Here is a 24,153-nt window from a genome sequence, read left to right as displayed (position 1 = left end):
ATAGTAAAAACGAAAATTCCATAGTCACGGAAACGGAAAGTTCCATTTCCACGTCTGTTCCACAGGAAAATGTCGTTTCGTTTTTGTTTCCATTTCCACATAAAAAATTCCATTTCCATTTCTGTTTTCCAAATTTTAGTTTTCATTTTCATATTTCCTCTTTGTTTCCATTTTTTCTCTGGAAAAACGGAAAGTTTCCACTCCATTTTCATCCCTACTTGAAGGTGGTTTTTGTGGGCTTGATCCTTGAGGGGTCAATGCCCATTTTGTGCACTGTGTCCTGATAGAGCAGGTTCAGGCTGCTGCCGCCGTCCATGAGGACTCCTATGAGATGGAATCCGTCGATAATGGGGTCAAGGACCAATGCGGCTGAACCGCCATGATGGATACTGGTGGGATGGTCCCTGCGATCGAAAGTGATCGGACAAGAGGACCATGGGTTGAATTTTGGGGCGACTGGCTCCATCACATAGACGTCCCTTAGTGCACGCTTGCTTTCCCGCTTGGAGATATGGGTTGATATCATATTCAATGTTTTCACCTGGGGAAGGAATTTCTTTTGTCCTCCCGTGTTCGGCGGTCGGGGCTCCTCGTCGTCATTGCTACGCAACCCCTTTTCCTTGTTTTTTACGTTCAACTTGCCGGCCTGTTTAAACACCCAGCATTCCCTGTTGGTGTGGTTGGCTGGTTTATCGGGGGTGCCATGAATTTGACATGAGCAATCGAGTATGCGGTCGAAGCTGGACGAGCCCGGACTGTTTCTCTTGAATGGCTTTTTCCACTGTCCGGATTTGAAGCCTCTGAATCTGGCATTGACTGTCGTGTCTTCGGTGTTGTCGCCATTATTGCGATGTTTGTGTATATTCCGTTGCGGTTTGCCGTTGCTATCCCAGGCGTCTGAATCGCCTGAGTTTTTGGGTGTGATGTTGCTGCAAGCCAGCCAGCTGTCCTCGCCCGCGCAGAAGCGGGTCGTGAGTGTCGTGAGGGCTGCCATGGACTTTGGCTTCTCTTGGCCGAGATGTCGGGCAAGCCATTCATCTTGGATGTTATGTTTGAAGGCTGCTAAGGCTTCGACAACCGGACAGTCAACAATTTGGTTCTTTTTAGTTAGGAACCAAGTCTAGCATTTCCTGGCTGACTCTCCGGGCTGCTGGGTTATGTGACTTAAGTCATCAGCATCCGGTGGTCGCATGTAAGTGCCTTGAAAGTTATCGAGGAATGCGTCTTCCAGATCCTCCCAACTGCCAATGGAGCTTGTTGGCAGGCTATTGAGCCAATGCCTAGCCGGTCCTTTGAGCTTGAGTGGTAGGTATTTTATGGCATGTAAGTCATCGCCGCGGGCCATGTGGATGTGGAGAAGAAAGTCTTTGATCCATACCGCGGGGTCTGTTGTTCCATCGTATGATTCAATGTTTACGGGTTTGAACCCTTTTGGGAATCCGTGATCCATAACTTCATCAGTGAAGCATAGGGGGTGTGCGGTGCCTCTATGACGGGCTACATCCCGACGCAGTTCAAATGAGTCCGGTCTATTGTATTCGGCTCGGCCGGACTATAGTTTATTGTATCCGGCGTGATGGTCATCATCACGTCTTGTGGCGCGCCCCCGTGATCCATAGATCGATCTTGACTGTCCTGCTTTGTTTTCCAATACATCTTGCAGGTCCTTCGTGTAGCCCCGGGCCTTGGTATTATCGTTTGATTGGCGGCGGGGTGCGGTCTGGAATTCGGGTTGGTACGCCATTTTGTCGCGACCGCGGGGCGGCCGGTCAGCCACATCTTGCGCTGGTAGTACGGGATTTAAGGCCTTCTCCTCGAATTGAGGTAGCAACCTGCGCTTTGGGTAGCTTTTACTAGGGCGCTCGAGTTCATATTCCTCGGCAGCCAGGACCTCGGTCCATCTGTCCGTTAGCAGATCCTGATCAGCTTCAAGCTGTTGCTGTTTTTTCTTCAGGCTTTTTGTAGTGGCTATAAGTCGGCGTTTAAAGCGCTCCTGCTCGATGGGGTCCTCAGGCACGATGAATTCTTTGTCGCCAAGGCTCACCTCGTCTTTGGAGAGAGGCATGTAGTTATCTTCCTCTGATTCTCCATCCTTTGCCTGTTCTTTAGGGCTAGCTTGCCCCTCCTCTTGCTCGGCTTGCTCGAAGCCTGGCTGGGCGGGATTGTATTCGTCTTCGGCACCATCCGGATTGTTATCCCTTGTGCCGGTATCACTATTTTTGCTATGGTGGGGTTTGGAGCGGCGCCGATGATGCCGTTGTCTAGATTGCTTCCCCGAGGGGTTATCTTCCGTTGCCTCATCGCCGTTGTTTTATTTGGGGGTATCCACCATATAAATATGGGCTAATTCCAGTTCTGCCCCTAACTCGAACCCACTACTCAGTTTTGCCCCTAGTTTTTGGGTATGCTTAGTTTTGCCCCTCTGCCGTCAGTGCCACTTATAGAAATGCCCCTCCGCTCCGTTTCCGTCCAGTCAAGGCTGTTTGACCGCTAACTTCCCGTCAGTTTGACATATTTGCCACTCTTTCTTACATGTGGGCCCTCTCTTACCTCTTTGCTTCACTGTCTCTCTGTTCTTCTTCAACCTCTTGACGGCTCGATTTGGAGAGGGGAGAGAGCGACCGCAGTAGGATTCAAAGGCCGACAGTGGGTCGATTTGGAGGGCGGCGACATGTCCACGTCGAGCTCGTCGGTGGCTTGCGAGGTAAGTGTGGCTCGTCGGTGGATTGATCTGGGGGGATTTCTGTCCCAATTAGGGTTCATCAGATTGGGGATTTCCTGCGTTTAGGTCGATGGTGTTGGGATTGTTCAGTTTCAATCCGAGTTCTACCTCTCCCCATCTGTCATTCTCTGGGCTGGAGATGAGCACGAACGCGGCGGTGCGCAGGGCACGGTCTTATCCCCGCTCGTCGCGTCGCCTGGGGAGGTGCAAGCACGTGAAGAAGATTCTTAGGGTGCCCCCTAGATGTAAGATTAACTCTCATTCCCGCTCTGTCTGTCCTCTCATTTTGCTGTCATTATTTGCCAATTTTTTTGTTGTATAATGTAAGATTAATTCTGCAGCTCCCTGATGAATGCGACTGGGTAGTTAGGGTGCCCTCTACTACATACTCACTCTGAGTTTTAATTGAAAATGTAGCTAGTGCATTCCTACAGTCTAAAGCACTAGAAGATATAGTTCCTTCTTTTAAAGAAGGATCATCTCTGTTGTACTGCACATATAGCCTTCCATCATCAGAATCCTCACTATATCCCATGTCCTGGTCCTCCTCCAACTCATCTTCACCGGGCTCATCAAACATTCCTTCTGGTGGTGGCATATAATCTTCATCCCCATCATCATCTGTCTTCTTGGCCTTCTGTTTTGTAACAAACTGAGGGAAAAGCCTTTCATCCTCATCATCTGTAGGCCAGTCATCAGGAAGTCCCTCCTCAATATTTGGATCAACAAAATCTCGGCTCTGAGTAGGACCTGCATAAATAGGAACTTGCTCTGATGGTGTTCCTGGTACCTGCATAGAGCTCTCTCCTGCATCTGAAGCTCTCTTCTAACTGCTAACACTTGTTTTTCTCCCCTGGATATTCTGCTCCTACCTCTAGAACTAGTAGATTGTGATTTTCTGCCACTGCTCTCTGTCAATCCTCTTTTTCTTTGTATGACATTGATTTCCAATTTGACTGGGAAATGAGCATGATTTCTAAACATTTTTTCTAACTCAGCATCACATTGGACTGGGACCCAAACTGAACTATCAATATCCTAGTACCTGAATTCAACTGCATCATGTATTCCCCATGGGTATTTAGCACAGATATGAGATCTAAACTGCACAAACTTTAGTTTGTTCTCCACTACCAAAGGAAATGAAAATCCTGTGTTCCCTGCTTTTGTACCAGCAGGAACTAGAAGAGTTGTTTCCCTTCTACAATCCAAACATATATAGTCCACCCTACGAATGACAATGAAAAATAGGAAAAAAATAGAACCAAATGAGCACTACGAACACAGATGAACACTAGGAATCAAATCGAACTATAATACGTATAGCAGGCTTCAGATCTGAAAGTACTGCACTTACCCCTTCGGATTTGTGCTCCCTTCATGGCCGCCGCCGGCGCCGCAACCACCGTCAACCTCCATCTATAGCGGTTGGCTCCAAATCGCAGCACATCTCACATAAAGAGTCGGGTCCACCGAATCTCCACCATGCCCGCCATTGATCTGGAGTTTTCCATGGTGGGGATCGAAGCCACTAGGGTTCAGGTGAGGGGGCGATTTGGGGAAGAGAGAGCTAGGGTTAGGGTCGAGCGAGAGAAAGAGCATAGAGAGAGAGTGAAGCGAAGAGGTAAGAGAGGGCCCACATGTAAGAAAGAGGGGCAAATATGTCAAACTGATGGCAAGTTAGCGGTCAAACAACCTTGAGTGGACGGAAACAGAGTGGAGGGGCATTTCTATATGTGGCACTGATGGCAGAGGGGCAAAAATTAGCATGCGCAAAAACTAGGGGCAAAACTAAGTAGTGGGTTCGAGTTAGGGGCACAGATGTTAATGTCCCTATAAATATCATATGAGGAGTTGTCGGTCCAGTGCCCTATAGGTGGTGGTTCCTGTTCTTCCCCTGCATCGTCGTCCATACCGTCGATGTCTTCGGAGTCGAAGTCAAGCACATCGGTTAAGTCATCGACAATGGCTATAAAGTGGGTGGTGGGTGAGGGACGAATTTCTTCGTCATCCGCACCCCACTCGAGCCAGACATATTTCAGCCAAGAATCTTCTGACAAGGACAAAGACCTTAATGAGTTCAGGGGAGAGTGGTGAAAGATGTCTGCGGCAGTGAACTCCATGATGGGTGCCCAATCTGATTCGATAGGCATGGACGCACGCGGTTCGGATCCTGCAGCCGGAGACGAGTCCGGGGGTCCATAACGCCACTCTCACAGGAGGTAGGATTAGTGTTCGGCTCTGATGCCGATGAGTGTGCGGCCTCCTGGTGGGGTCCATCCGCCTGTCCTCGGAAGGCATGATCTACTCCGGATTGATTTCCGGCGCCAACGCGGGTGGGATCTCCCGAATATTGTCGGACAGCAGATCAAAGTCATGTCCATCGTGACTATTTGGCGCACTTGTCATGGGCTCGAATCCATCGAAGATCAAGTCTCCATGGATGCCGGCAGTATAGTTTAAGCTTCCAAACCTAACCTGATGGCCAGAGGCGTAGCTGTCGATCTGCTCCAGATGGCCAAGCGAGTTGGCCTGTAGTACGAAGCCGTCGAATACGAAGATCTGTTCGGGAAGGAAAACCTCCCCCTGTACCGCATCATTAAAGATGATCGAGGGAGCCATCAAGCCTTATCGCGACGGCACAGTGGAACTCTCAATGAAAGCACCAATGCCAGTGTCAAAACCGGCGGATCTCGGTAGGGGGTCCCGAATTGTGCGTCTAAGGCTAATGGTAACATGAGGCAGGGGACAGGATGTTTTACCCAGGTTCGGGCCCTCTCGATGGAGGTAATACCCTACTTCCTGCTTGATTGATCTTGATGATATGAGTATTACAAGAGTTGATCTACCACGAGATCGTAGAGGCTAAACCCTAGAAGCTAGCCGATTATGATTGTTGTTGTCCTACGGACTAAACCCTCAGGTTTATATAGACAACGGAGGGGGCTAGGGTTACACAGAGTCGGTTACAGAGAAGGAAATCTACATATCCGAATATCCAAGCTTGCCTTCCATGCAAAGGAGAGTCCCATCCGGACACGGGACGAAGTCTTCAATCTTCTATCTTCATAATCCAACAGTCCGACCAAAGTATATAGTCTGGCTGTCCGAGGACCCCTTAATCCAGGACTTCCTCACCGTCCCCTCTCCCCTTCACCCTATAAATAGAGGGACGGAGGGAGGGCAGCAGGACCCTTCCCCTGGCGCAGCCCCTCCCTCCTCCAACACCTCCCTCCTCCTCCGTAGTGCTTGGCGAAGCCCTGCAGGAGAACCTCAAGCTCCACCACCACGCCGTCGTGCTGCCAGAGCTCTCCCTCAACTTCTCCTCTCCCCTTGCTGTATCAAGAAGGAGGAGACGTCCCGGGGCTGTACGTGTGTTGAACGCGGATGCACCATCCATTCGGCGCTAGATCGGATCTTACGCGATTTGAATCGCCGCAAGTACGACTCCATCAACCACGTTCTTGTAATGCTTCCGCTTAGCGATCTTCAAGGGTATGAAGATGCACTCCCTCTCTCTCTCTCTCATTGCTAGCATCTCCTAGATTGATCTTGGTGACACGTAGGATTTTTTTTGAATTATTACTACTTTCCCCAACAGTGGCATCATGAGCTAGGTCTATGCGTAGATTCTATGCACGAGTAGACCACAAGTAGTTGTGGGCGATGATTTGTTAAATTTGCTTAACATGAATAGTCCTATCTTGATTCGGCGGCATTGTGGGATGACGCGGCCCGGACCGACCTTACACGTACGCTTACGTGAGATAGGTTCCACCGACTGACATGCACTTGATGCATAAGGTGGCTAGCGGGTGTCTGTCTCTCCCACTTTAGTCGAATTGGATTCAACGAAAAGGGTCCTTATGAAGGGTAAATAGAAATTAGCAGATCACCGTTGTGGATTTTGCGTAGGTAAGAAACATTCTTTCTAGAAACCGATAGCAGCCACGTAAAACATGCAACAACAATTAGAGAACATCTAACTTGTTTTTGCAGGGTATGCTATGTGATGTGATATGGCCAAAAGGATGTGATGAATGATATATGTGATGTATGTGATTGATCATGTTCTTGTAATAGGAATCATGACTTGCATGTCCACAAGTATGACAACCAGCAGGAGCCATAGGAGTTGTCTTAATTTAATATATGACCCGCGTGTCAATGAACCATGTAATTACTTTAATTTATTGCTAACTGTTAGCCATAGTAGTAGAAGTAATAGTTGGCGAGACAACTTCATGAAGACACGATGATGGAGATCATGGTGTCATGCCGGTGACGAAGGTGATCATGCCCCGCCTCGAAGATGGAGATCAGAGGCGCAAGATGATATTGGCCATATCATGTCACTTTATGATTTGCATGTGATGTTTGTCATGTTTACATCTTATTTGCTTAGAACGACGGTAGCATAAATAAGATGATCCCTCACTAAAATTTGAAGAAAGTGTTCCCCCTAACTGTGCACCGTTGTGAAGGTTTGTTGTTTCGAAGCACCACGTGATGATCGGGTGTGATAGATTCAAACATTCGCATACAACGGGTGTAAGCCAGATTTACACATGCGAAACACTTAGGTTGACTTGACGAGCCTAGCATGTACAGACATGGCCTCGGAACACGAGAGACCGAAAGGTCGAACATGAGTCGTATGGTAGATGTAATCAACATGGAGATGTTCATCGTTGATGACTAGTCTGTCTCACGTGATGATCGGACATGGCCTAGTTGATTCAGATCATGTATCACTTAGATGACTAGAGGGATGTCTATCTAAGTGGGAGTTCAATAAATAATTTGATTAGATGAGCTTACTTATCATGAACATAGTTAAAAGGTCATTGCAGATTATGTCGTAGCTTACGCTTTGGTTCTACTGTTTTAGATATGTTCCTAGAGAAAATTTAATTAAGAGTTGATAGTAGAAATTATGCGGACTGGGTCCGTAAACAGAGGATTGTCCTCATTGCTGCGCAGAAGGATTATGTCCTTAATGCACTACTCGAGCTGAACCTCGAGCATCGTCTGTGGATGTTGCGAACATCTAAAATACTCATTTTGATGACTATGTGATAGTTTAGTGCGTAATGCTAAACAGTTTAGAATTGAGGCGCCAAAGACGTTTTTGAAACGTCGCAGAACATATGAGATGTTCCAAGGGCTGAAATTGGGATTTCAGGCTCGTGCCCACGTCAAGAGGTACGAGACCTCCGACAAGTTTCTTAAGCCTGCAAACTAAGGCATAAAATCTCAATCGTTGAGCATGTGCTCAGATTGTCTGAGTACTACAATCGCTTGAATCGAGTGGGAGTTAATCTTCCAGATGAGATAGTGATGGTTCTCCAAAGTCACTGCCACCAAGCTACTAGAGCTTCGTGATGAACTATAACATATCAAGGATAGACATGCTGATCCTTGAGCTATTCGCGATGTTTGACACTGCGAAAGTAGAAATCAAGTAGGAGCATCAATTGTTGATGGTTAGTAAAACCACTAGTTTCAAGAAGGGCAAGGGCAAGAAGGGATACTTCATGAAACGGCAAATCAGTTGCTGCTCTAGTGAAGAAACCGAAGGTTGAACCCAAGCCCGAGACTAAGTGCTTCTGCAATGAGGGGAACGGTCACTGAAGCAGAACTACCCTAGATACTTGGTAGATGAGAAGGCTGGCAAGGTCGACAGAAGTATATTGGATATACATTATATTAATGTGTACTTTACTAGTACTCCTAGTAGCACCAGGGTATTAGATACCGGTTCGGTTGCCAAGTGTTAGTAACTCAAAATAAAAGGCTACGGAATAAACGGAGACTAGATAAAGGTGAGATGACGATATGTGTTGGAAGTGTTTCCAAGGTTGATGTGATCAAACATTGCACGCTCCCTCTACCATCGGGATTGGTGTTAAACCTAAATAATTGTTATTTGGTGTTTGTGTTGAGCATAGACATGATTGGATTATGTTTATCGCAATACGGTTATTCATTTAAGGAGAATAATGGTTACTCTATTTATTTGAATAATACCTTCAATGGTCTTGCACCTAAAATGAATGGTTTATTGAATCTCGATCGTAGTGATACACATGTTCATGCCAAAAGATATAAGATAGTAATGATAGTACCACCTACTTGTGGCACTGCCATTTGAGTCATATTGGTATAAAACGCATGAAGAAGCTCCAGGTTGATGGATCTTTGGACTCACTCAGTTTTTGAAAAGTTTGAGACATGTGAACCATGTCTATTGGTATATACGCATGAAGAAACTCCATGCAGATGGATCGTTTGGACTCACTTGATTTTGAATCACTTGAGACATGCAAATCATACCACATGGGCAAGATGACTGAAAGGCCTCATTTTCAGTGAGATGGAACAAGAAAGCACCTTGTTGGAAGTAATACATTTTGATGTGTGCAGTCCAATGAGTGCTGAGGCACACAGTGGATGTCGTTATGTTTTTACTTCACAGATGATTTGAGTAGATGTTGAGTATATTTACTTGATGAAACACAAGTCTGAATTATTGAAAGGTTCAAGTAATTTCAGAGTGAAGTTGAAGATCTTCGTGACAAGAGGATAAAATGTCTATGATGTGATCATAGAGATGAATATCTGAGTTGCGAGTTTCGTACACAATAAGACATTGTGGAAATTGTTTCACAACTAATACCGCCTGGAACACCATAGTGTGATGGTGTGTCCGAACATCATGGTTGCACCCTATTGGATATGGTGCATACCATGATGTATCTTATCGAATTACCACTATCGTTTATGGGTTAGGCATTAGAGACAACCGCATTCACTCTAAATAGGGCACCACGTTATTCCTTGAGATGACACGGTATGAACTATGGTTTAGAGAAACCTAAGCTGTCGTTTCTTAAAAGTTTAGGGTTGCGACGCTTATGTGAAAAGTTTTATCCTGATAAGCTCGAACCCAAAGCGGATAAATGCATCTTCATAGGACACCCAAAACAGTTGGGTATACCTCCTATTTCAGATTCGAAAGCAAAAGTGATTGTTTCTAGAAACGGGTCCTTTCTCAAGGAAAAGTTTCTCTCAAAAGAATTGAGTGGGAGGATGGTGGAGACTTGATGAGGTTACTGAACCGTCACTTCAACTAGTGTGTTGTTGGGCACAGGAAGTTGTTCCTGTGGCACCTACACCAATTGAAGTGGAAGCTGATGATAGTGATCATGAAACTTCAGATCAAGTCACTACCAAATCTCGTAGGTCGACAAGGACGCGTACTACTTCAGAGTGGTATGTAATCCTGTCTTGAGGTTATGTTGCTAGACAACAATGAACCTACGAGCTATGGAGAAGCGATGGTGGCCCCGGATTCCGACGAATGGTTCGAGTCCATAATATCCGAGAGAGGATCCATGTTTGAAAACAAAGTGTAGACTTTGGAAAAACTACTTGATGGTCGTAAGGCTGTTGGGTACAGATGGATTTTAAAAGGAAGACGAACAATGATGGTACGTGTCACCATTAAGAAAGCTCGACTTGTCACTAAGATGTTTTCCGACAAGTTCAAGGAGTTGACTACAATGAGACTTTTTTCACTCGTAGCGATGCTAAGAGTCTGTTGGAATTATATTAGCAGTTACTGCATTATTTATGAAATCTTGCAGATAGGATGTCAAAACATTGTTTCCTCGACGAGTTGCTTGAGGAAAGGTTGTATGTGATGCAACCAGAAGGTTTTGTCAATCCTAAAAGATGCTAACAAGTATGCAAAGCTCCAGCAATCCTTCTAAGGACTGGAGTAAGCATCTCGGAGTTGGAATATATGCTTTGATGAGATGGTCAAAGATTTTGGGTTTATACAAAGTTTATGAGAAACTTGTATTTCCAAAGAAGTGAGTGGGAGCACTATAGAATTTTTGATGAGTATATGTTGTTGACATATTGTTAATCGGAAATGATGTAGAATTTCTGAAAAGCATATAGGGTTGTTTGAAAAGTGTTCTTTCAATGGAAAACCCGGATTAAACTACTTGAACATTGAGCATCAAGATCTATAAGGATAGATAAAAAATGCTTAATAGTACTTTCAAATGAATACATACCGTGGCAAGATTTTGAAGGGATTCAAAATAGATCGGCAAAGAAGGAGTTCTTGGCTGTGTTATAAGGTGTGAGTATTGAGTAAGACTCAAGACCTGACCACGCAGAAGAGAGAGAAAGTACAAAGGTCGTCCCCTATGCTTTAGACGTAGGCTCTACAATATGTGGTGCTGTGTACCACACCTGAAGTGTGCCTTGCCATGAATCACTCAAGGGGTACAAGAGTGGTCCAGGAATGGATTACAGGACATCGGTCAAAGTTATCCTTAGTAGCTAGTGGACTAAGGAATTTTTCTCGATTATGGAGGTGGTAAAAGAGTTCGTCGTAAAGGGTTACATCGATGCAAACTTTGACACTAATCTGGATGACTCTGAGTAGTAAACCGGATTCGTATAGTAGAGTAGTTATTTGGAAAGGTTCCAAATGGCGCGTGGTAGCCACATCTACAAGATGACACAGAAATTTGTAAAGCACACACAGATCTGAATGTTGCAGACCCGTTGACTAAAACCTCTCTCGTAATCATAACATGATCAAACCTCAGAACTCACTGAGTGTTAATCACATGGTGATGTGAACTAGATTATTGACTCTAGTAAACTCTTGGGTGTTAGTCACATGGCGATGTGAACTATGAGTGTTAATCACATGGCGATGTGAACTAGATTATTGACTCTAGTGCAAGTGGGAGATTGTTGGAAATATGCCCTAGAGGCAATAATAAAATGGGTATTATTATATTTCCTTGTTCATGATAATTTTCTATTGTTCATGCTATAATTGTATTAACCGGAAACCGTAATACATGTGTGAATACATAGACCGTAATATGTCCCTAGTAAGCCTCTAGTTGACTAGCTCGTTGATCAATAGATGGTTGTGGTTTCCTGACCATGGACATTGGATGTCGTTGATAATGGGATCACATCATTAGGAGAATGATGAGATGGACAAGACCCAATCCTAAGCATAGCACAAGATCGCGTAGTTCGTTTGCTAAGAGCTTTTCTAATGTCAAGTATCATTTCCTTAGACCATGAGATTGTACAACTCCCGGATATCGTAGGAATGCTTTGGCTGTACCAAACGTCCCAACGTAACTGGTGGCTATAAAGGTGCACTATAGGTATCTCTGAAAGTGTCTGTTGGGTTGGCACGAATCAAGACTAGGATTTGTCACTCCGTATGACGGAGAGGTATCTCTTGGCCCACTCGGTAATGCATCATCATAATGAGCTCAATGTGACCAAGGAGTTAGTCACGGGATCATGCACACGGAACGAGTAAAGAGACTTGCCAGTAACGAGATTGAGCGAGGTATGGGGATACCGATGATCGAATCTCGGGCAAGTAACATACTGATGGACAAAGGGGATTGTATACGGGATTGATTGAATCCCTGACATCGTGGTTCATCCGATGAGATCATCATGGAACATGTGGGAGCCAACATGGGTATCCAGATCCCGCTGTTGGTTATTGGCCGGAGAACGTCTTGGTCATGTCTGCATTGTTCCCGAACCCGTAGGGTCTACACACTTAAGGTTCGGTGACACTAGAGTTGTTACGGGAAATTGTATGTGGTTACCGAAGGTTGTTTAGAGTCCCGGATGAGATCCCGGACGTCACGAGGAGTTCCGGAATGGTCCCGAGATGAAGATTTATATATGGGAAGTCCAGTTTCAGTCGCCGGAATGGTTTTGGGGGTTATCGGTATTGTACCGGGACCACCGAAAGGTGTCCGGGGGTCCACTGGGTGGGGCCACCTATCCCGGGGGACTTAATGAGCTGAATATTGGAGGGAACCAGCCCCCTAGTGGGATGGTGCGCCTCCCCAAGGGCCCAAGGCGCCTAGGGTTTGGAAACCCTAGGGGAAGGGGGCGCCTCCACCTTGCTTGGGGGGCAAGTTTCCCCCTCCTGTCCGCCCCCCCTAGATGGAACTTGAGGGGCCGGACCCCTCTCCCCTTCGCCCCATAAATAGAGGGAGGGAGGGAAGGCAGCAGGACCCTTCCCCTGGCGCAGCCCCTCCCTCCTCCAATACCTCCTCCTCCTCCGTAGTGCTTGGCAAAGCCCTGCAGGAGAACCACAAGCTCCACCACCACGCCGCCGTGCTGCCGGAGCTCCCCCTCAACTTCTCCTCTCCCCTTGCTGGATCAAGAAGGAGGAGACGTCCCAGGGCTGTACGTGTGTTGAACACGGAGGCGCCGTCCATTCGGCGCTAGATCGGATCTTCCGCGATTTGAATCGCCCCAAGTACGACTCCATCAACCGCGTTCTTGTAACACTTCCGCTTAGCGATCTTTAAGGGTATGAAGATGCACTCCCTCTCTCTCTCGTTGCTAGCATCTCCTAGATTGATCTTGGTGACACATAGGAATTTTCTTTGAATTATTACTACGTTCCCCAACAGATGATTCTTGAGGGATGTCATGGGCCGGACTGAAACACGAAATTTGATATTATTCTTATAACTTATAAAAATATTGGATGTACGTAAGGCATCCTAAGGTACTTATAATTCGGCAAGGGGCTTGGCTCGAGGGCGGTGGTTGGGGACAACTTCGGTGCCTAAATCCGAATCATCCGAGAGGGATATCTTTCCCCTCTTGGACGCCCCCTCCTCCGGATCTATGGAGTCTGCCCTCTTTTTCCCTTTGAGAGGAGTGATCTCTTCTTCCTCCTCCTCCTCCTTGTCCTCGTCTTCATCTCCCTCGTGAGAGGAAGGATCCTCGGTTCCTCCGGACGTAGCGCTCGAAGTATCTTCGTGATGGAGGCCACCTTCAGCCTCACTGCTCTTCTTCTTCTTGTGCTTCTTTGCCGGCGCCTGGTAGGGCGCCGGGACCAGCATCCTCATCAACAGAGGCTCGACTGGGTTTTCGGGGAGAGGGGTCGGACACTTAATCCGCTCTGCCTTCTTTATCCAGCCCTATTCAGGAGATGGAATTTTTAGTACCCCTCCCTAAGATTGACGAGCTAAGTAATGTTCGGAAATATGATACTTACTAGGGATGCCAGATTGTTGCAGTCGAGGCCGGTGTTGTCAAACGTCCTTGGCCATGTCTTCTGCTTCTTGAAGAGCAGCTTCCAGATCCCTTTGTGCGTCATGCCGAAGAATCGCTGCAAGGTCTGTGGCCCTTCCGGATTAAACTCCCACATTTTGAGAGGCCGTTGTTGGTAGGGAAGAGCTCGGTAGATAAGCATCACCTGGATCATATCACCAATGGTGATGTCCTTTGCTATCATGCTCTTGATGTGCTTTTGCAGTGTCGATACTTCATTAGGTGATCCCCAGTCTAGACCCTTGTTGGCACAGGACGCGAGCCGCAGCGGAGGTCTAGATCTGAAAGCAGGAGCAGCGGCCCACTTGGTGCCGCAGGGTTCGATGATGTAGAACCACCCCTGCTGCCATACCTTGACAATATCCACAAATCTCCCTTTGGGTGAGGTAACATGGTTGAGCTTGCTCACCATGGCGCCGCCGCACTCGGTGTGTTGGCCCTCGACCACCTTCAGCTTCACATTAAAGCCCTTGAGCCACAAGCCGAAGTGTGTGTGTGTGTGGGGGGGGGGGCGCGGAGGAATGCCTCACACACGACGATGAACACCGAGATGTGGAGGAAGGAATTCGGGGCCAGATCATGGAAATCCAGCCCATAGTAGAATATGAGACCTCAGACGAAGGGATGAAGGGTGAACCCAAGTCCTCAGAGGAAGTGGGGGATAAATACCACCCTCTCACCGGGCTCCGGGGCGGGGATGACCTGCCCCGGGGTTGGAAGCATGTGTTTAATCTCCACCGTCAGGTACCTCGCCTCGCATAGATCTTCGATGTCCTTCTCCGTTATGGAGGAGGCCATCCACTTACCCTGGAAACCGGATCCAACCATTGCTGGAGAAGTTGGGGCGAAGGGAAAGTTTAAAACTTGGGTGCCGGAGCTCGGGGACGGAAAGGCAGAGGAAGAAGAAGGCATGAGGTGAACAGATGGGTCTTTGTCCTCTTATAGAGGCAGTGAATATCAAGCGCCCCTCATAAGCTATCAACCTCACCTATTCCAAAGGAGACGTGCGAACGGCATGGTTGGATTATCCAAACCCGCATTGATGAAGATCCCATGATAAGGGGACACGATCTCTGCTTTGACAAGACATGTCAATGGCCGTGCCTCGAAACGCAAAACGGGGCCTGTAAAACTATTCAGAATAATAACAGGGCCAGAACATAACGTCTCGCCGAAAAGGTTGCCCGTGGACGTGACTTATTTTGTTTTAAGTATTGTTGCTTTTATAGCTTAGGGTTGTAAGAAGGGTCGGATACAGCTCTTATGTGTGGAAGACTGCTTTGGAGTATTTGGAGAAGGAACCTGCCTTGCAATGCCGAAGACAATCTGCGCACCAGATACATCATCACTGAAGCCCAGTTCAGGGGCTACTGAGGGAGTCCTGGACTAGGGGGTCCTCGGGCCTCCGGGCTATGCGATATGGGTCGGACTGATGGGCCACAAAGATACAAGACAGAAGTCCCTCCCTCATGTCCGAATGGGACTCTCCTTTGCATGGATGGCAAGCTTGGCGTTCAGATTTTGCATCTTCCTTTCTCTGTAAACCGACTCTGTACAACCCTAGGTCCCTCCGGTGTCTATATAAACTGGAGGTTTAGTCCGTATGGGCAGAACAATCATACATGCTAGACATCTAGGGTTTAGCCATTACGATCTCGAGGTAGATCAACTCTTGTGAAAGTGCAACTATCCCTAGGTGGTTTTGGTAATTCCTAACAACATATAGCTCATTGAGCTAATACTATTCCAAGACAAATATTTCAGGAAAGCTCAATGAATGGCATGGCATGTATGAGGAAAGTGGATCCCTCAAAATACTAAGGATAAAAGGATTCGCTCAAGCTCAAAAGCTCAAGACTCTTCATTTTATATTTTAGTGATCCAAGATCACATTGAGTCTATAGGAAAAGCCAATACTATCAAGGAGGGATGAGGTGTTGCTTGATGAGTTTCTTGCTTCAAGTGCTTAGTGATATGCTCCAAAAACCGTCAACTACTTTCTCATATCCACATATGACCTAAACATAAAGTCAAACTCGGCCCCACCAATTCTTTCTATCCGGCGCCACCGAGTTTAGATGTCATAGCCACTGCCACAAACCCTAGGAAAATCGGTCTCACCGATAGGGATCTTGGTCTAACCGAGACGGGATTGTAATCTCTCTGTTTCCCTTCGTAACATTTCGGTCTAACCGAAGTGAGCGATCGGTCCCACCGAGATTGCAATGTAAACTCTCTGTTTCCTTTTTGTAACATTTCGGTCTCACCGAAATGAGCGAATCGGTCCCATCGAGTTTACCTGACCAACTCTCTGGTTAGCTTATTACCAAAACCGGTCTCAACGAGTTTGTGTAATTGGTCTCACCGAGATTACATTATGCCCTAACCCTAACCATATCGGTCCTACCGAGTTGCATGTCGGTCCCACCGAAAACCCTAATGGTCACTAGGTTTACTAAATCGGTCTGACCGAGTTTGTTGATTCGGTCCCACCGAGATTGGTAAATTGTATGTAACGGTTAGATTTTGTGTGGAGGCTATAAATACCCCTCCACCTCCTCTTCATTCATGGAGAGAGCCATCAGAACAAGACTACACTTCCAACTTACCATTTTTGAGAGAGAACTACCTACTCATGTGTTGAGCCCAAGATATTCCATTCCTACCATATGAATCTTGATCTCTAGCCTTCCCCAAGTTGCTTTCCACTCAAATCTTCTTTCCACCAGATCCAAATCCCGTGAGAGAGAGTTGAGTGTTGGGGAGACTATCATTTGAAGCACAAGAGCAAGGAGTTCATCATCAACGCACCATTTGTTACTTCTTGGAGAGTGGTGTCTCCTAGATTGGCTAGGTGTCACTTGGGAGCCTCCGACAAGATTGTGGAGTTGAACCAAGGAGTTTGTAAGGGCAAGGAGATCGCCTACTTCGTGAAGATCTACCGCTAGTGAGGCAAGTCCTTCGTGTGCGACGGCCATGGTGGGATAGATAAGGTTGCTTCTTCGTGGACCCTTCTTGGGTGGAGCCCTCCGTGGACTCACACAATAGTTACCCTTCGTGGGTTGAAGTCTCCATCAACGTGGATGTACGATAGCACCACCTATCGGAACCACGACGAAAACATCTGTGTCTCCAATTGCGTTTGAATTCTCCAAACCCTACCCTTTACATTATTGCAAGTTTCATGCTTTACTTTCCGCTGCTCATATACTCTTTGCATGCTTGCTTGAATTGTGTGAAGATTGCTTGACTTGTGCTAAGATAGCTAAAATCTACCAAAGACTAAAATTGGGAAAAGGTTAAGTTTTTAATTGGTCAAGTAGTCTAATCACCCCCCCTCTAGACATACTTCAAGGTCCTACAAGTGGTATGAGAGCCTTGGTCTCCATTTGCTTTGATTTCCATAGCTTTTGGTGGTCATAGCCTTGGTTTCACAACCTAGGAGAGTATGGCATCTAGCGAGGGAAATTATCACCGTAGAGGTCCTTACTTTGATGGCACTAATTTTGCTAGTTGGGAGCATAAGATGAAAATGCATATTCTCGGACATAATCTCGCCGTTTGGGCTATTGTGTGTATTGGCTTGCAAGGTGAATTATTTGATGGGAGAGAACCAAACCGTGAAGCTAGTGCGGATGAATTGAAGATGCTGCAATACAACGCTCAAGCTTGTGATATCCTCTTCAATGAATTGTGCCCCGAAGAATTCAACAAAATTAGCTGTCTTGAGAATCCAAAGGAAATTTGGGATACTTTGATTGATATGCACGAAGGTACTGACTCCGTCAAAGAATCCAAGTTGGATGTGCTCCAAAGTCAACTTGACAAGTTCAAAATAAAGGAAGGTGAAGGTGTCGCTGAAATGTACTCTAGGCTTGCTCTTATCACAAATTAGATTGCGGGCTTAGGAAGTGAAGAGATGACCGACAGATTCATCATCAAGAAGATCCTAAGAGCATTGGATGGAAAATATGATACAGTGTGCACATTGATCCAAATGATGCCCAATTACAAGAATCTCAAGCCAACGGAGGTCATTGGAAGAATAGTTGCTCATGAGATGTCACTCAAGGATAAGGAGGAACTTCACAACAAGTCAAGTGGTGCTTACAAAGCCTCATGTGAAGCCCCTACATCATCAAGTGAGAAACAAACCTTCAATGAAGAATTGAGCTTAATGGTGAAGAACTTCAACAAATTCTACAAGAGTAGAAGCAAAGAAAGAAGCTCCAAGCCAAGGTCTTACAATGACAAAAGATCTTCCAATCGAGAGCGCAATTGCTACAATTGTGGGAGACCCGGACACTATTCCAATGAGTGTATGGCTCCCTACAAAAGAAGAGAAGATTCTCCCAAGAGAAGGAGTAGAAGAGAAGAATCACCGCCAAGAGAGAGAAGGAGTAGAGATGATCGTTATGAACGAAGAACATCCCGGAGAAGCAAGGATTCGGAAAGGAAGGACAAGTCATCAAAGAGCTACACAAAACGAAGACATCAAGCTCATGTTGGTGAATGGGTATCCGGTTCCGACTCTGAACATCACTCCGAGAGAAGCTATCACTCCGACTCCGAACACACTCAAGATGAAGGTGTTGCCGGTCTAGCACTTGTGTCGACCAACTCCTACGACATATTTGATTCACCAAATGAAGGAATTGGAAGATGCTTCATGGCTAAAGGCCCTAAGGTAACTCACCCCGAGTATGTTGATTTCAATAGTGATGAAGATGACTTGTTAGGTGATGATGATTTACTTGTTGACAACTCTAGTGATGAATACTATGATGAAACGTCAATTAATCATGCTAATCAAGATAAAACGAATGACAATGATAAGGAGAAGATTGAGCTTCTAACTAAAGAACTAAACACTCTTAAGTTAGCTCAAGAAACTATCTTAGAAGATCATCGAGAACTTTTAAGGGCTCATGAGAAGTTACGCTTTGAAAAGCTCAATCTTGAGCAAGAGCATGAGTTCTTAAAAGCAATCAATGATGATCTTCGCAAGAAAAGTTCTTCTTACATTGCCAAGCGTTTACTCTTATCTACTTACATGCCTCAAGTCAAGTCCACTAACAAGAACAAAAAGGATTCTTCCTCTAGTAGTAACAACAATCATGCTAAATCTAATATTGTTGCTTCTAGTAGTTCTCTTGATTCCACTAATGATTCTCTTAGCCAAGTTACACTTGAGGAAGAAAATAGCTTATTGAAGGGAATTATAGAGAAAGGTGTTTACAAGAGCCTTGCCGAGAGTAAGCAATTCGAGGAAATTGTACGCAAGCAAGGAAGGCATCGGAAGAATCAAGGTGTTGGTTTTGAACGAAAGTTCAATGCCAATGGAGTTGAGTGGGAAGAAGATCAATACCCCAAGACGAAGTTTGTTCCTCAACAAGAGAAGTATGATCCTACTTCCTTCAACGGAACACAAGCTCAAGATGATCTTCCACCACAAGACCACAAGCAAAAAGGCAAGGACAAGCTTCAAGAGGAGATTGATGCATTTGAAGAAGCACCTAATGCCTTGGTCAAGTGGGTTCCCAAGACTACGTCAAGTTCTACTTCATCAAGCACGACTACAACTCCAAGGATTCCCATCAAGATGATGTGGATCCCGAAGAAGAAGAACTAGAGAGTTCTTGAGGGTGACTCCGCCAACATTCTTCACTCATATCATTATGGCAAGGACAAGCGCAATCAACTTCCACATCTTGCACTAGTTCAAGGAGTCACAAACCCTCTTGTTGGTAAGACAAGGGACAAGGTAACCTAAATGCTTTCATGGACATCATATTGTGTGTGCATCACTCTATGTCTATGGATGTACTTGTTTGTTCCTTGTGGGACTAACCCGTGTAGGTATTGAAAGTGCAACTCACTCCAAAGGATTGCTCCAAAAGATCTTCATCAACATTGAGCATCCACATCTTCAACACCTACATGAAGTCATCATCGACAAAACCCAAGGTTAGTTCATCCCTCTTAGGGGGGATCTCACATCTAGGGGGAGCTTAACTCTAAGAATTGAGTCAAAGCAACTCTAATGGTGTGAACACATCAATGCATTATGTAAAAGTGGTAACCCCACTTGAGCTTAAACGATGAGTATGACCTATGATCAAATGTTCTCATTTGACTCCTAAGTCAATATACTCATATATAGATGACCTAGTCATCGCCAATTGTTTGATAGATGCTAGAATTGGTTGTGCATGCTTTGCCACATATTTCATTTGCCATTTTATTGTGTGAGCATGTTGGTTGCATATTTTACTCATTCGAGGACATCCACTTGTTTCTTTGATTGATTGGCTTCTTTTTCTTTTGCCAAGTGGCTGAACAAGAATGCCTAAGAACCTTCTCTAGCTATCTATGCTTTTCTCGTCTCAAACTCTATTCATGTTACATCACAAAATTTGATCAAGTCAGATTCGAACCACTCTGTGTGAGGAGCACTCGGAGTCCCCGATTCGTCATGGACTTAAACTTCCAAAACTTCTTTGTGTGTTTCGGTCTGACCGATTCTTCCATTTCGGTCATACCGAGATCACTAAGTCGATCTAGGTTTTCAATCTCGGTGCAACCGATTTGAACTTTTCGGTCTCACCGAGTTGCTGTAACTATCAATAGTTATGCATCTCGGTGCCACCGAGTTGTTCCACTCGGTCACACCGGCAGGGTCGGGCTATATATACACATGGTCAAAAACTTGGAAAACTTCTCCAAACCCCTTCGCCCGCGCATAGCTCGCTCTGCCTCCTAGGTCTCCGGATCGTTGACTTCGTCACCAGCCGCCTCCAGTCGCTGGTCTCCGCCGCCGTCAACGGAATTCATCCCCGCCGTTGCCACCGTAGCGAGTTCATCGCCGAACTAGGGTATGGACTCGATCACAGTGCTATCCCCGTCCAATTCCTAGCACATTATGTTCATTATGATTCTTGCCACAATTGAAATGCATCTATCCAGTCAAAACAATCCTTAGATTAGATGTGAATTGAAAATTTAGGGTTAGGTTTCCGCCGAAACCATCTCGGACCCACCGAGTTGAAAAACTCGGTTCCACCAATTCGGCTAATGCCATTGCACAAGTGATTCTCGGTCTGACCGAGAATTGCGAATCGGTGTGACCGATTTTAGAACTTTGTGAAACCCTAGCAGTCTCGGTGCCACCGAACTGTGACTCGGTCTGACCGAGTTCACTAGTTTAGGTTCCAAAAGCTGCTTCGGTATCACCGAGTTTGCAAATTGGTTGATCCGAAATGCTTTCTATGGAAAACTAAAACTAAGTTTTTGAATCATTCTTTTGCAAAAATCTCTGCATTTTGTGATGCTCATCCATTCTATCTCAACTGCAACTATTCACAAGGTCAGGAGTCAGAGCTTGCAGCATGTCAGACCAAAGTGACAGTCAGAATAGGGAAGAGGAGCAGATTCACATGTGTGAGGGCACTAGTCCCTCTAGTACCTCAGATGAAGGCAGCACGAGCACTCCTAGCAATTTTCCCAAAGCAGCCACAAGAGCCAGAAGGAAGAGAACCTCAGACTCTAAGGATGAGGACTATGTGGCAGCTGAAGATGAGGCTACTTCCAAGAAGATAGTGCTCAAAAAGGAGTATGGCTCAGCTAAGACTACAAAGTCTGGACTAAACAGGAAGGTCCCTGCCAAGAGGACACCTATGCTGAAAGTCAGAGCTTCAACTCAAGAACCTGAGAAACCTGATCCCAAAGAGCCAGCTGCAGAAGGGAAGAAGAGGAAAGAAAGGGTCAGAAAGACCATGGCCAGAGTTGTTGGACAACCTTCCATGATGGAAGAGGAGGAGGAAGAAGAGGTTGCTGCACCAGCACCCAAGGCACAAAAGCTGATGGGTGATGCTATAAGGTCAGGGGCTGCATCATCAAAGCCCAAAGAAGCACCCAAAGCTGCCTCCAAGGCCAAGACTGCTCCTAAGAGGAATACGAGGAGCATACCAGCTGCTGAGAAGAACAAGGCCCCAGTGCCTGAAGTTGCTGCTGAGGAAGAAGATGAAGGACAAGTTCTGAGGAAGCTCAAACCCAAGATTCCAGACCACAACGATGCTCATCCAGTGGCTGAGAATATGAAGCTGAGGAAGGATGCAGGGCTCAGGCAGTGGAGATTGTCTGATACCTATGCAATCAGAAGAAGAACTGCTGTTGATTACAGGTTCCACACTAAGGAACATCAGGACTTTTATGAGACTGTGTTGTTGGACAAGAAGCCCATAGTTTGTGATATGAGGTGGGTAGATTGGAAATACATGAAGGAAAATGAGGATCATTACCCAGGAGTATTTGACAGCTTTAAGGCTTGTGGAGTTGATGAGTTTGTTGGACAGAAGTTCACAAACTGGAATGATGAACTAGTTATGCAATTCTACTCCACAGCTCACTTTTATCCTGATGGCAGAATAGTCTGGATGTCTGAAGGTATAAGGTACCAATCAACTATTGAGGAATGGGCAAATCTGATCAATGCCCTAGAGGAGAATGAAGATGACTTGGATGTCTACTCCAAGAAGAAGAAGGATCACAATTCAATGTCACACATGTACAAGGAGATCCCAGACAAGGCACTTGAGACTTTCAAGTTTGGGTCTGTCCATTTTCTTCTGTCAGGGCTGCCAACAATCAACTGGATCCTAAGGCACACTCTATTGCCCAAGTCAGGTGACCACAACATGATCATAGGGCATGCAATTAATTTGCTACACATATTTGATGTGCCACAGAAATTCAAGGTCATGAGCCTCATAGTTGAGACTATCAAGAGGACTGCAGCAGACCAGAAGAGAAGTTGTGGGTATGCCCCACAAATCCAGGAGCTGATCAATTCCAAGATGGGCACAGGCAAATACCTGTTGGATAAGGAACACTTTGTCATCTATGCAGATTTTGAGGACAATCAAGTTGTCATGAATGAGAATGAACCATCATCAGTGCAAGCTCAAGAGAAGGAGAAGGCAAAGAAAGAGAAGGCTGCCAAGATGCCAACTTTAGAGGAGGCATCTGAGTACTTTTTGAGGAGCAAGCAGGACCAGCTTGGTTACTTAATAGCATCAACTCCGAGGATTGAGAAAGGGTTGGCCACCCTAACTCAAAACCAGGAGAGCCTGGAAAGAATCATGGAACAAAAATTCTATGACCTCGATGTTAAAGTAACTAAGATTCAGTCAGTTGTGCTGCAGCTACAGGATGACATGCAGGAGAGGAAGGGCAGGACAACTACTAATGCATTTGCCAGAGTGCCTTGAGCTCAGAGATCAGTTGCAGAGCCTATGACAGACACCAAAGCCACTTCATCTGCACCAGCTACAGCTCCAGTGCAACCAGCTCCAGCACCAACTCCTTCAGCTCCATCCACATCAACTGAAGTCTTCGTCCAAGGAGCCATCTCTACACCACCAACTGAAGACCAAGCCTGAGAGACGAAATAGTACTCTTCATTTTCTATGAACTTTTTGGTAACTTGTTGCCAAAGGGGGAGAAAAATGTATAGATCATAGGCTTCGAGAGAGAGAGTTTGCTTTTGTTCTCTCTTGTCTTCGTGGTTGAACTTTGTTTGCTTTTGATTGCTTGAGATACTACGTTATTGCCTGTGAGACATTGATGATCATGTGTTTGATCATAAGCTACATTTATGCTTGTTAGATGATATTATCCCATTTATCTTTATATGATCATTCACTTTGCTTTGTGATGAGTGCATGTATTCAATCTTTATTATTTTGAGCGCTCCACCAAGATGTATGTGATATGGAAGAGTAACCCATGAGCCTAATTCCTTGTGCATTTGCAGTCCAGAGCAAATCTTAAACTATGCACAAATTTAGGGGGAGCTCTTGCTTATCACATACTTCTCAAAGCGACAATGTTTTTCAATCTCATTATCATTTGTCGAAGCTTTGATCTATATGTTGTCATCAATTACCAAAAAGGGGGAGATTGAAAGTGCAACTATCCCTAGGTGGTTTTGGTAATTCCTAACAACATATAGCTCATTGAGCTAATATTATTCCAAGACAAATATTTTAGGAAAGCTCAATGAATGGCATGGCATGGATGAGGAAAGTGGATCCCTCAAAATACTAATGATAAAAGGATTGGCTCAAGCTCAAAAGCTCAAGACTCTTCATTTTATATTTCAGTGATCCAAGATCACATTGAGTCTATAGGAAAAGCCAATACTATCAAGGAGGGATGAGGTGTTGCTTGATGTGTTTCTTGCTCCAAAAACCCTCAACTACTTTCTCATATCCACATATGACCTA

This window comes from Triticum aestivum, chromosome 3B (genome assembly GCF_018294505.1).
Source record: "Triticum aestivum cultivar Chinese Spring chromosome 3B, IWGSC CS RefSeq v2.1, whole genome shotgun sequence".
NCBI classification, from domain to species: Eukaryota; Viridiplantae; Streptophyta; class Magnoliopsida; order Poales; family Poaceae; genus Triticum; species Triticum aestivum.
The sequence above is the reverse complement of the archived record's forward strand: the minus strand, read 5'-3'. Positions refer to the sequence as shown.